This window comes from Bos grunniens, chromosome 25 (genome assembly GCF_055505025.1).
Source record: "Bos grunniens cultivar Pamir isolate PY7600 chromosome 25, Bosgru_T2T1.0, whole genome shotgun sequence".
Taxonomy (NCBI): Eukaryota; Metazoa; Chordata; class Mammalia; order Artiodactyla; family Bovidae; genus Bos; species Bos grunniens.
The window spans coordinates 41,074,788-41,087,235 of NC_141189.1; the positions used below are offsets into that span (position 1 = coordinate 41,074,788).

General features: G+C 40.7%; 1 protein-coding gene across 1 annotated transcript in view; it reads right to left on the minus strand.

Moving 5' to 3' along the window:
• LOC147345629 (ATP-binding cassette sub-family A member 17-like) overlaps window positions 1-12,448 on the minus strand; it is a 107,753-nt gene that overhangs the window by 92,462 nt on the left and 2,843 nt on the right. The window lies entirely within an intron of this gene.

Consider the following 12,448-nt stretch of genomic DNA (forward strand, 5'->3'; position numbering starts at 1 on the left):
AACTCTCCCGTGGCTCCTGTTTCACCGCAGGGAAGAGCCTGGCCTTGCTAATGACAATGAGCATCCCATGGGATGCAGCCTGTTAGCTCGCTCATTGCTCACCCGTCCCCTACTCTACCGCCCCTCCATCTGCACTCCCGTCACAGGCTTGAGCAGAGGAGCCAGGTGTCCACCCCACACCTTTGCCCCTACTGTCTTCTCTGCCCAGCACACACTTCCCTCTCATGTTGACATGGCCAGCTCTTCTACTTTTTTCAGATCTTTATTTAAAAGTCACTTTCTCAGCCTTTCTTGATCATCCTATATAAAATTTCAAAACACTGAACATTTTGTATCAATCTTCCCTGTCAATTTTGCTTCTTAGCACCTTTAAACTATTTAACTTGATATTTATCTGATTTAATATGATTTCCCTACTAGAATTCACATGCTTCAAGAAGGCAACAATTTTTTGTCTTTTTTTTTTTACCACTGAATCCCCAGACACAAGAGTAGGGCCAGCATGCGGTAGTCAGTCAGCAAATACTGAATGAATAAATAAATAAATTAAAGGGCTGGCAATTTTTGTAGGAATGTGGTTGGAACAGACATAATTGTGAGGAGACTAAAATGCTGGATAGCACCAAGTTCCTTCTCTTTTCAGTCTGTGTTTCCCAAGTGTAACATATGCTTTAACTTTTAGATACTACCACAATGAGGTTTTCTTTTTCAGAAAAATATTTTTCCATTGAGGAAAGAAAATGCATATTTTTCCTTCAGTTAAAGTACCTCTGATGTTGCACATTAGAAGTTAAAGAAACTGGGGACTCCCCTAGTGGTCCAGTGGTTATGACTCTGCTCCCAATGCAGGGGGCATGGGTTCAGTCCCTGATCAGAGAACTAAGATCCCACACTTCCTCACCACATGGCCAAAAAAAGAAAAAGAAATTAAAGAAAGAGCATTATGACTAGTACATGAAGTATCACTGAATTTTACAATTTTTAATGGCTAATTATGTGCTATGTGAATCTCCCCTTGATGAAAAATAATAGTGAATGAAGTGATGCATTTACTTAGTCAGCTACTGCTGCCATAACCTTACATGACAAACTCCACACCAGAACTCAGTGACCAAGAGCAACAGGCATCATTTACTTCCTGCCTATGGGTCTGCTGGAGATTTGTGGCTGTCCTGGCCTCTTGGGACTGGCTGGACCTGTCTACAGGTCTGTCATGGGCTGTATGGTGTCCCCTCAAACTCATATGTTGAGGTCCTAACCACAGTATCCCAGAATGTGACTGCCTTGGGAGTTTGGACCTTTAAAGAGGTGAGTCAAAAAATAATAATAATAAAAAAATAAAGAGGTGAGTCAATTACAATGAGGTTGTTAGCGTGGGCCCTAATCCAATCCGACTAGTGTTCTTAGAAGAGGATGAAGTCTGGATACACAACGAGGCGTCAGGGATGCAGAGCACAGAGGAAAGACCACGCGAGGACACAGCCAGAAGACAGCCGTGTGCAAGTCGAAGAGAAAGGTCTCAGAGGAAACTAAATCTGCTGACACCTTGGTCTCAGACTCCCAGCCCCCAGAACTGTGAGAAAATAAATTTGTGTTCTTTAAGTCCCCCTGTCTATGGTATTTTGTTACGGCATCCTGAAATAATACCGGCCTGTTCTGTGTCTCCTCAACCAGTCACCCACTGTAGCATGTTGTTCTGGTAGCAAGAGGCCAAGACAAACCACACAGGTACATGGAAAGCCTGTGCTCACACAACACTTGCTAAGCATCCTACCAGCCAAAGCAAACCCCATCCCAAGCCCAGTGTCAGCACAACAGGGGAAGAAACGAACTCCTCTGGTGAGAGCACTGCAGCATCACATGGTGAAGGGCATGCATGTGAAATCTCATTCAAGGAAAGAGTGAAGAGCTGGGAACAATATCCATCTACCAAACATTCTGCATTTAATTCTTTAAAAATTCCATTAGAATTTGCCAACCTAAACCCTCACCACTGAAAAAAGGACATATTTTGGCTCATTACTGGCCCAACACAAAAAGTAACAGCCAGAGACAATGAGAATACATGGTTTTCTCTGATCACAGTTCCAGTTCAATGGAATGGAACAGCAAAATAGTAAGAGCAGATGGAGGTTTTCATATCTTTTAAAATTTGTGATAATACAGATATTCTTTTAAAAGAACATCTGGACTTCCCTGATGGTCCAGTGGTTAAGACTCCAAGCTCCCAATACAGGCAGCACAGGTTCAATTCCTTGACTGGTAAGTTTCGTATGCTGCCAGAAACAGCCAAAATTTTATAAAAATAAAAGAGCTTTTATTTAGATGCTTGTAATATACAACAGGAATTCCCTCATGTCTCAGTGGTAAAGAATCTGCCTGCAATGCAGGAGTCCCAGGAGATACGGGTTCGAACCCTGGATCGGGAAGATCCCCTGGAGGAGGAACGGCTACCCACTCTAGTATTCCTGCCTGAGAAATCCAATGGACACAGAAGCCTGGTGGGCTACAGTCCAAAAGGGTCACAAAGAGTTGGACACGACTGAGTGAGCACGCAGGAGGGCATGTACAACAACCAGCAATCATGTGTTTAAGGCACTGTCTCTGGGCAAAATGATACCATAAAAAGACTGATCAGTAGTGGAGCTCATCTTCATGGAGCCCAGTGAAGAAAAAAAGCCTAGTGAAGAAAAATAATATGTACGAAGGAAAACATTACAGCACAAGTAGAAAGTGAGAATCAACAGAGATGCACTTAAGGGTAAACAAGCTGACCAATGAAACAGAACACAAGCCTAGAAAGACCTCACAGGTATACAGGCCCTTGTTTATAACAAAGCTGACACGACAGGACACAGGGTTCAAAAAACTGCTCAGTCAACTGGGCCTCCAGCATATACACAATAGCAACTTCAGATGACATACAGATCAAAACGTGAAAGATAAAACAATGAAGCTTTTAGGGGAAAGCAGAACATAGTCATGACCCTACAGTAGGCAAGTATTTCTTAAATATGACTCCAAACCACTAAATACAAAGAAAAATGATAAATGGAATTATATCAAAATTAAGAATTTCTATTCTACAAAAGATGTTATCTATAATGCACTTGTTGTTGTTGTTGTTGCTGTTGCTGTTGTTGTTCAGCCGCTCAGTCATGTCCGACTCTTTGCGACCCCATGGGCTGCAGCACGCCAGGCTTCCCTGTCCTTCACCATCTCCCGGAGTTTGTTCAAACTCACGTCCATTGAGTCGGTGATGCCATCCAACCATCTCATCCTTTGATGTCCCCTCCTCTTCCCACCTTCAATCTTTTCAAAACGACTGGTATACAGAATATTTAAAGAGTTCCTACAAGTCACTAAGAAAAAGACAGACATCCCAACAGAAAAACAGGCAAGAAATCTGAACAGATGATTTCCAAATGAGATACCAAATGGCCAGTGAGCATGTAAAAGTGTTCAACCTATCTGGTCATCAAGGAAGTGCATTTTAAAACCACACAGCTGACACTGAGATGGGGATCTTTGCACAAGAAGTTTATTGAAAAGCACTCTCGAAATCAGTGCTTTGGAGAGTAAAGGAAGCAGGCCTGAGCAGAGAGAAGCGAGGCCTCAGTGGAGTCAGGATGAAGGCCTCAGTCACTTCCGTAGGCTCACAGCATCACAACAGAACACAAAATGTGAATTATCAGCCTCATGCCCGATTATGAGGACTCTAGGATTCAAAGAGGTCCCAGCAAAGCAGGGAAGGGATTAAGGAAACTCCGTTTATGCTATATTTGGGGAAACAGATGGCTGAGACAAAGAAAAAAGGGCTGAAAATAAGCAACACAACTATTCAGAATTTCTACACGAACACATTGCTAGTCCTTTGACCCACCAATCCCACTTCTAGGAATCTATTCTACAGACACAACCTGCACAAACATGAAATGACATATGTACCAGGTTATTCACTGCAGCAGTGTTCATAACAGCAAAGAACTGTAAACAGCCCACCAGTAGGGGATATAAACAGTTACATAAACCGGTGTTTACCTAAACAATGAAATGATATGCAATCTTTAAAAGGGTGAGGGAGAGTTCTATGTACTAGCAGAAATCTGGGATCTGCAAGATACATATGAGAAAATATATTTCCTTATTTATAATAAATGTGAGAAAATATATGAGAAAAAGAAGAGAGACAAAAGAAAGAGACAAGATTATAGACATAAAAGGTAAGAAAGATGCAGATAATTAATGTCCCTGAGCACAGAATCATGTGCTGGTGTTCTTGGGTGCCATAACAAACAGTACAGACTCCATGGCTTGAACAACAGAAATTTATTTTCATACAGTTCTGGGGGCTAGCGGTCTGAGATCAGGGTGCCAGCACAGTCAGATTCCCCCAGTGAGGGCTTAGGTCTTGGCTCGCAGATGGCCACCTTCTCGCTGCACCCTCATACGACGGAGAGAGACCTCCCTCTCCTTCCCTCTTCTCACAGGACCAGTCTGTCAGAGTAGGGTGCTACTCCTACAGCCTCATTTAACCTCCATTATCTGAAAACTCTGTCTCCAGGTGAGTCACTGGGGGTGAGTGCTTCAACACATGAATTTTAGGGGAACACAATTCAATTCGTAGCCCATGGCATAATTAGAACAGAAAACATAACAAAAGAGAAACAGACTCATAGACATAGAGAACAGACTTGCTGCCAAGGAGGAGGGGAGAGGGAAAAGCATGGACTGGGAGTTTGTGGTTGGTAGATGCAAATAATCATATTTAGCATGAATAAACAGCAAAGTCCTAATGTATAGCATAAGGAAGTATATTCCATATCCTGTGATAAACCATAATGGAAAAGAATATAAAAAAGACTGTATTTTTTAAAAAAGAACAAAAATATACATAGATATATAGATACACGTTTGTATTAGGAGAAAACATGCTTTAAAGGACGGAAGAGCTGAATTTGAAAAAAAAAATTTTTTTTAAGATCTTCACGTTCCAGTAAAAACCTAGATAGAACTATAAAAATAGAGACCATCCTGGTGAATCACTGAACATTATGGATAAAGATTCCTACAAGCATCCAGGCAAAAAAAAACAAAAATACCAACTCACATCACTGACCAGAAGGGAGAAAATCATCCAGCCTCCCTCAGTCCTCTCCCCAGAGACTGTCAGCAAACAGTGCAGGAGTCTCCTTAGAGGATGGAGGCAAAGGGCACAATTCTAAGACCTTATAATCAGCTGGGTTAACAGGCAGATATTTTTAAGCACGCAAACATCAACGGACCCATAAATACCCTGGGGAAAAAATTGAGGATGAAATGCAATCAGTGCTCAAATAATTCCAAATAACTCAGAAATGGGTCAACTTTCACAAGAAAAGTACTTTTACTGGGCAGTGAATCTAAAGGGCGTCTCAAACTTGAAGTGTCCACAAAGGTACTCTTGATTTTATTCTCTCTGCCTTGTCTACTATCCAGCTCAGTAAACGGTAAGTTTATACGAGATGCTTAAGCCAAAATCTAGGTTTGAACCTTAATCTCTTTTTCTCACCTCTCATATCAAATCCATCAGTAAGTCCTAATGATTCTGTCTCTGAAAAATATCTCAGTATCGTCCACTTCTTTCTTTGTGTTTTTCATTTATAAGTACCAGAAGTCCAATTCAACCTCACTTAAGTACTCCCCCCCCAAAAGAATTCATTACTCACATAACTGGAAGTCCAAAGTGGAATAAGCCAGAGAACACAGCTGAATCCAAACAGTCAAATAACATAATCAGAGTTTTTTTCTCTCTCCATTCTACTTTCCTCGTGTCTTCTTGTCAGTTCAGTTCAGTCGCTCAGTCGTGTCTGACTCTTTGCGACCCCATGAATCACAGCACACCAGGCCTCCCTGTCCATCACCAACTCCCGGAGTCCACCCAAACTCATGTCCATCGAGTCAGTGATGCCATCCAGCCATCTCATCCTCTGTCGTCCCTTTCTCCTCCTGCCCCCAATCCCTCCCAGCATCAGGGTCTTTTCAAATGAGTCAACTCTTCACATGAGGTGGCCAAAGTATTGGGAGTTTCAGCTTCAGCATCAGTCCTTCCAATGAACACCCAGGACTGATCTCCTTTAGGATGGACTGGTTGGATCCCCTTGCAGTCCAAGGGACTCTCAACAGTATTCTCCAAAACCACAGTTCAAAAGCATCAATTCTTTGGTATTCAGCTTTCTTCACAGTCCAGCTCTCACATCCATACATGACCACTGGGAAAACCATAGCCTTGACGGACCTTTGTTGTCAAAGTAATGTCTCTGCTTTTGAATATGCTATCTAGGTTGGTCGTAACTTTTCTTTCAAGGAGTAAGGGTCTTTTAATTTTATGGCTGCAATCACCATCTGCAGTGATTTTGGAGCCCCAAAAAGTAAAGTCTGACACTGTTTTCACTGTTTCCCCATCTATTTCCCATGAAGTGATGGGACCAGATGCCATGATCTTAGTTTTCTGAATGTTGAAGTTTAAGCCAATTTTTTCACTCTCCTCTTTCACTTTCATCAAGAGGCTTTTTAGTTCTTCTTCACTTTCTGCCATAAGGGTGGTGTCATCTGCATATCTGAGGTTATTGATATTTCTCCCGGCAATCTTGATTCCAGCTTGTGCTTCTTCCAGTCCAGTGTTTCTCATGATGTACTCTGCATATAAGTTAAAAAAGCAGGGTGACAATATACAATCTTGACGTACTCCTTTTCCTATTTGGAACTGGTCTGTTGTTCCATGTCCAGTTCTAACTGTTGCTTCCTGACCTGCATACAGGTTTCTCAAGAGGCAGGTCAGGTGGTCTGGTATTCCCATCTCTTTCAGAATTTTCCACAGTTTATTGTGATGCACACAGTCAAAGGCTTTGGCATAGTCAAGAAAGCAGAAATAGATGTTTTTCGGGAACTCTCTTGCTTTTTCCATGATCAGCGGATGTTGGCAATTTGATCTCTAGTTCCTCTGCGTTTTCTAAAATCAGCTTGAACATCTGGAAGTTCAAGGTTCACGTATTGCTGAAGCCTCGCTTGGAGAATTTTGAGCATTACTTTACTGGCGTGTGAGATGAGTGCAATTGTGCGGTAGTTTGAGCTTTCTTTGGCATTGCCTTTCTTCTTGTCAGGTGGGCTCTAAATACATGGGGCTACAGGGAGATGGCCCCCAGGAGCTCTAGGCTTATATCAAAACCCCAGAAAGAAGAGAGTCTGTCCTGGTCGTTTCCAAGAGGACTCTTAATGGGTTAGCTTGAGTCCCAGCAGGGTGGCAGATGGACGGAGGGTAGGGAAAAGTGGCAGAGAAGCGGTCAGCATCTCCTGAACCATATGGAACACTTATCCCCTTACACACCTACTTATACACAGACAAAGAAGCTTTCTGTTATCAGCAGAAATCGGGAGGGCGGGGGGGCAGGGGCAATTTCTGTTTTCTCCAGAAAACAGAAATTCATCCTGCATACAAAATTTCTAAACTTCTCTGCCTGATATAAAAAACCATCTACATACAACATAAAACACACTCGCTCCCTCTCCAAAAAGAAGGTCTGCCAGGTTTTGTGCAGTTTCTGCATCCAGGATCAAGGTTAGGCTGTCGGGCAACGAGCATTCCTCTGGTCCCGGTGTGCATGTGACTCCCCAGGGCATAGCAATTTGTGCTAAAAGATGAGAATATGATCACCCAAGTCACTTAACAGATATTGAAAAGGGGTAAACTGGTTGAATCTGCGATCCTTCATGGCCCTTCACAAGTAGGAAATAGGAGGCAATTTCCCTTCTGAGCAGTCACAGAACCTTAGTAGCTCACTTCCTATTGATGTGATTTTGAGAAGGGCCTAGAGATTACCTTAGGGTTTGAGAGATTACAGAGTTTTATTTATTAAACATTTCCCCCACTTCCAAAAATAAAAGTCCATCAAAATATCAGTCTTTGCCAGTCAATTTACATTATGTTGGCTCCCTAAGCTAGGAATTAAAACCAGATACTCTGCTCAAGCACAGGGCTTGAGTCTGGATGGCAGCCATGGAGTTCTGTCTCTTTCCACAGATAAGGTCTCTCAGGTTCTCGGTTTACTTTTAGAAGTCATAGCCCCTGACTCTGAAAGGACTGAGATATTGATGTGGTTCCCTTCCCTGAAATTAGTTTAGTGGAGTTCTTGTTGCAAATACATTCAAGACGAAAATTCATCATTGTTGGTATAATTCTACCTTAAAAGTGTGCACGCAAATCATCCTTGGGATCAAAATGTCCACCACATGAAAACAGGGTCAACATAAGTGAGTCAAAAGAGTTCATACACCTCCATGGACTATTTATGAAAACACAGTTGTATAACCATAAAAAAGTCAGAATTCTAAAATGCTGAATAATATTGAACATATTTCTAGATCAGAATGCATTGAAAGTAAATATTAATAAGATAAAAACACTAAGAACAGGAAAAATAAACAAAAAGCCCCACAAATCTTTGAAAATTACAAACTCTCTCCTAAACCACAAAATACTATATAGACCAAGAAAATGAGAGGCTACAGGCCACAGGCTGGCAGAAAACATTTACCAAAAAACATATGTGATAAAGCACTGTTATCTAAAATATACAAAGAACTCATATAACTAAACAGTAAGAAGATGAAAAACCAGACTTAAAAATGAGGAAAAAAATTAATGAGATAACAAATAAGTACATGAAGAAGCTCAACATTATTGATCATAGGGAACTGCAAATAAAAGCAATGAGATAGCACCACACACCTATTAGAATGGCCGGGCCTTCCCTAGTGGTCCAGTGGTTACGAATCTGCCTGCCAATGCAGGGGACATGGATTCCACTCCTGGTTGAGGAAGATCCCACATGCCGTGGGCAACTAAGCCTGTGTGCCTCAACTACTGAGCCTGCATACCCTAGAGCCTGTGCTCCAAACAGGAGCAGCCACCGCAGTGAGAACCCCACGCACCGCAACTAGAGTAGCCCTCGCTCTGTGCAGCTAGAGAGCCCTCACCCAGCAATGAAGACCCAGTGCAGCCAAAAATAAATAAGTAAATGAATGAATAAAAAAAACTATTTTTTAAAAAGGCAATACGGTATTAGCTGAAGCACAAGCAGGCAAACTATGGCCCGTGGACCAAATCCAGCCCACTACCCATTTTTCTACAGCCTGTAAACTAAGAATGGTTTTGACACCTTTTAATGGTTAGAAAAGCTGCCCTCAACTACTATTATTGAACACTAGCTTTTGAAGATTAGCTTTTACAGTACTTTTATGTGAAACTTATACTGTGGTACAGCCATTTTGATAACAACCAATGTTGTTTGGTTGTCACAAGTAACCGCAAGGTGATCTAAGCACTTTCAATGCTGTCAGAACACAAGAAGTGCAATCTCCATCCCCAGACAAATTTGCAGCAGGTAGATTTTCCAAGGTCAAACTACATTTCAGAAGCATTTTTTCAGACCTTAACAAAAATGCAAAGGAAATCTTCATATTTCAAAATCCATTTAACTGTGCAATAGGGGAGCTTGCACCTAACTTTCTACTGAATGTGATTAATCTGGAATGTAAGAACAAGCTAAAAGGACAGAATTTAATAGAATTTGATCAATGCCTTTCAAAGTCATGAACGCACTCTAAATCATATGTTCATGATGAAATATGCAAATCTCATTACAGATTAACATTTACAGTCAATTTTGATGGTAGGGGACACTGTCTTTGAACACAGCTACACAGTATGCTATCCCATAAAAAAGAATTCCATTCTTCCCCCTAGTAGATATATGTTTTGAAAAAAACCACATTCAATTATTATACTGAATCCCACTAATAAAAACTTTATGGAAATTTGCTTTGTCTCATGTAACAAGCAGCCATATGACATTTTCAACTCTGCCTCTTGGCATGGAAAGTCAAAAAAATTTGCTATCTCACCCTTCACAGAAAATTTTCCAAATTCTGGGCTAAAATATCATATACACACAGATCAACGGAACAGAAGAGTCCAGAAATAGACCTACACAAAAAGGTCAATTTTTTTTACAACGGACCAGTTCAATGAAAAAAGAGTAATCTTTTTAACAAGTGGTGGAGCAAGTGGAATCCATACAGGAAAAAATAAACCCACTTTGATCTATACTTCAATCCATTAAATGAAATTAATTTCAAATAGAACACAAACCTAAACTCAAAACCTAATAGGAAAGGTTTCTCTACTGGACCGTTTCCATGATATTTCATTGTTTCCCATTAAACATGATGAGAAAATCTTTATTAAAGGAAAATATTCTTGTAAAAAAAAAAAAAAACCTAATAGAAAAAAACAGAACATCTTTGTGACCTTGGATTAAGGAAAACAGTCTTAGCTACGACACCAAAGTCATAAAAGAAAAACTAATAAACTGGACTTCACCAAAATTAAAAACTTTTTCTCTGCAAAAGACTGTAAACAGAATAAAAAGACAAATCACAGACTGGGGAGAGAATGTGTGTAAATTGCTTACTGACAAAGGAGCTGTATCCAGAATACATAAAACTCTCAAAACTCAATAATAAGAAAACAAACAACCCAATTTTTTAAAATGAGCAAAAACACTGAAGATGCTTCACCCCAGAAAAGATACATGTATGGCAAACAATGGAGAAGGAAATGGCAACCCACTCCAGTATTCTTACCTAGAGAATCCCACGGTCAGAGGAACCTGGTGGGCTGCTGTCCATAGGGTCGCACAGAGTCGGACACGACTGAAGCAACTTAGCATGCATGCATGCATGGCAAACAAGCCCATGAAAAGACGCCAACATCATCAGTCATGAGGGAAATGCAAATTTAAACCATAATAAAATACTACTACAAAGCTACTAAAATGGCTAAAAAATTTTAAGAGCTGGCAAAGTCACAGAACAACTGAACTCTTACACAGAGCCAGTGTCAACGCAAATTGGTAGAGCCACTTGGGAAAATACTTTGGTGGTTTTTTTTATAAAGCTAAACACACACTTCCATGCAATCCAATAATCCCGTTCTTAAGTTTTTACCCCCAAAAATGAAAATATTTATTTTCAAATGTAAAAATTTTCTTTTTACACAAGAACCTGTCACAAATGATTATAAAAGGCTTTCCTCATAATCTCCCCAAAATTGGAAACTGAGCTATAAAGCACTTTTTAAAGTATTTTATATGTTTTGATACATTGAATACTCCTAACAATCCTTTGAAGTGGGTACTATATCATCCTCATTTTATACATGGAAATCAAGGCAGAGAAGAGTTAAGACATTAAGATCTGGGCTTCAGTTCAACACTGTGTGGCCAGAGCCCATAACCGGTTTTAACCACTACAAATGAATGCCTCTCAATCACTGAATGAAGGACTATGTGTACAGCCCTTGGTCTAGAAGGCATCCCCCAATTATAACATAGTCCTCTGGAAACAACTGGAGAAGCCCTATTCTAAAATTCCGCATTGAATATCAGTAACTACTGTATATGCTAGTAAAGTAACGTTCAAAATTCTCCAAGCCAGGCTTCAGCAATACGTGAACCTTGAACTTCCAGATGTTCAAGCTGGTTTTAGAAAACGCAGAGGAACTAGAGATCAAATTGCCAACATCCACTGGATCATCGAAAAAGCAAGAGAGTTCCAGAAAAACATCTATTTCTGCTTTATTGACTATGCCAAAGCCTCTGTGTGCATCACAATAAACTGGAAAATTCTGAAAGAGACGGGAATACCAGACCACCTGACCTGCCTCTTGAGAAACCTATATGCAGGTCAGGAAGTAACAGTTAGAACTGGACATGGAACAACAGACTGGTTCCAAATAGGAAAAGAAGTACGTCAAGGCTGTATATTGTAACCCTGCTTATTTAACTTCTATGGAGAAACGCTGGGCTGGAGGAAGCACAAGCTGGAGTCAAGATTGCTAGGAGAAATATCAATAACCTCAGATATGCAGATGACACCACCCTTATGGTAAAAAGTGAAGAAGAACTAAAAAGCCTCTTGATGAAAGTGAAAGTGGAGAGTGAAAAAGTTGGCTTAAAGCTCAACATTCAGAAAACTAAGATCATGGCATCTGGTTCCATCACTTCATGGCAAATAGGGAATCAGTGGAAACAGTGTCAGACTTTATATTTCTGGGCTCCAAGATCATTGCAGATGGTGATTGCAGCCATGAAATTAAAAGACGCTTACTCCTTGGAAGGAAAGTTATGACCAACCTAGACAGCATATTAAAAAACAAGGACATTACTTTGTCAACAAAGGTCCATCTAGTCAAGACTATGGTTTTTCCAGTGGTCATGTATGGATGTGAGAGTTGGACTATAAAGCAAGCTGAGGGCTGAAGAATTGATGCTTTTGAACTGTGGTGTTGGAGAAGACTCTTGAGAGTCCCTTGGTCTGCAAGGAGATCCAACCAGTCTATCCTAAAGGA